Raw genomic sequence first — 2,307 nt, forward strand, 5'->3', positions numbered from 1 at the left:
GGCCTGACTCCTGACACTGGCCCCAGTCCTGAGGGTCCCTTACCAGGACGAGGCCCACATAGGGAAGGGCCTCCCTGCACCCTAGGACAGACATTTGCCTGGGCCGCAACGCCTCCGAGAGCTCTACCGTGCCTTGTGCAGGAGAGCTCTCCAGAGGGGCCCCCTCCCACTCCCAGGCGCCACCTCAGTTAAACTCAGGCCTCAGTAGCTCAGTGACAACACCTCCAACTCCCAGAATCGTGCTAAAGACTTAGACAGTGAAAGTGACTATAAGTGATGTGAGCAGTGAGACAGAAACAAGACACCAAGATTCCTACTCTAGTTTATCCAAAGTACTGTGTTTATGCCTAAGCCCTCCGGAACCAGGGTAATGTACTAGTGTGCGGCCAGAGATTAACGTACCAAGTACAGTCCAAAAGACAGAGTGCGTGATCAGTGTCGCCGCGGCTAAGTGACATTCTCACGTGCATTGACTCAAGCATAAATACCGTGCCCATGTGAAATGTTATGCTAGTATTAATCAACTTGTCACTTCACTCTATTCGTGTTCAGTGTATCTTGATGTGTATATTGAAAGGAAATTGTGCACTGGCTTTGATATCAATACCGTGCCCAAGTGACATGTTATATATGTGTGTGGTGAGGGGAAATTGTACACTGACTCAGGCATCAATACCTTGCCCACGGATATGTTATACTAGCATTAGTCACCCTGTCACTTTACCCCATCTATACTCAGTATATCTTTGTATATGTACTGAAAGGAGATTGAACTGAGACAATAGATGTGTTAAGGTATGCTGCCGAGTTTTTATGCCCTGTTCCTTTGTAAGTGTTCTACTTCCGGTCTAGAAAGAGGGCCCCGCTCAGTCGCGGGTGTCTTTAGAGCAAGAAGTCGGTCTAAAAACAGCATAACAACACTCGTTGCACTAAATATAAAAACATGAATTTTACTGCTCCCTCGTCATTAACATTTTCATTTTTATTTTCATCATTCTTCAACAAAGAGACTATCCACATCGTATACATACCCAGTTCATATAATCTGATTGTCTGAATATTACTCTCATTCACATTAAACCCTTAGTAGCTGCAAGCGTTGAGCGACGCTTTACCGTACCATTGCCGGTGATACCGAATTAGCATGAGCTATATAAAAACTGCAACAATTATGGGAAGGAAACGATGGTTGCTGATATGTTTACATGACCCTACTCAACCATCATAAGCACTTAGGCGGTCACTTCATCTTGGATGTTTTTGCCTATAGTTTTACGTGTTAATGGCACTTGTGTAGTAACATCAGGAATTCTGTAAATCATAGCAAGTCACAAGTTGAGTTTAAGAAGCTAAAAACTACATTGCCAGGTGTGCCAGACAATTAGAGGCTTCGCCAAATCCTGTTTCAGAGGTCTGCAGCAGGTGGTCTAACGTCACCCAGCCTCGATTAAATATTTTTGTGTGGTTTTAAAGACGTGTGAAATTATACCTGATACAAAGTCAATAATAATGTTGCTATTTATAGGAATCTTTTTTTGTATTCAATCGTGCATATATATATATATATATATATATATATATATATATATATATATATATATATATATATATATATATATATATATATATATATATATATATCTGAAAAGAAAGAAAAACCAGGCTTTCAGAGAATCTTAGTCTATCTTAGCTTGGGGACTAAAATAGTGTGTTGTCTGTTTACATGTGTTTGAATAAATCGTGTGCATTAGGAAAAGGAGATTACTTTCAGGATTTCTAATGAGTGTTTTAGGATGTTTTCTGTGGTAGGTGGGGGCCATCCGCGTTGAGTACACCGCTTCCCGTCCGATCAGCGAAGTTAAGCAACGTTGGGTCTGGTTAGCACTTGGATGGGTGACCGCCTGGGAACACCAGATGCTGTTGGCATAACGTTCTCCCTACGTGTCAAGTGGGGTTGGTGGAGGATTAGTGCCCCTCCCTGTAAAACAATTAACTCTAAGCCCTTGGCCACCCCGTTTGGGATACATGGCGTCTGGCAATGAATGAATGATGAGGTGGGGGCGCTCACCATCCACTCACTCGATGTAGTGCTGCTCTCGGGTGTCTGCCCTTTCCTCTCCATCCTTCTTTCCTTCCATTCTCTTCTGTTTTTCTTTCCTTCATTCTTTCCTTGTCCTTCTGCCTATGGGTGACTTTACACTTCCTCTTCTGTCGTTCTTTCCTTCATTCTTTCCTCTTCCTTCAGCCTGTGGGTGACTCTACACTGAGTGACGAGCCAAATGGTTTCCTGTACACCAGGAAAGCTTT

General features: G+C 43.0%; 1 pseudogene; it reads left to right on the forward strand.

Moving 5' to 3' along the window:
- Positions 1-1,808: 1,808 nt before the first annotated feature.
- Positions 1,809-1,926, forward strand: LOC145391790 (5S ribosomal RNA; annotated as a pseudogene).
- Positions 1,927-2,307: the final 381 nt, after the last annotated feature.

This window comes from Coenobita brevimanus, chromosome 19 (assembly GCF_032717465.1).
Source record: "Coenobita brevimanus isolate Jiangsu-jjx chromosome 19, ASM3271746v2, whole genome shotgun sequence".
Lineage (NCBI taxonomy): Eukaryota > Metazoa > Arthropoda > Malacostraca > Decapoda > Coenobitidae > Coenobita > Coenobita brevimanus.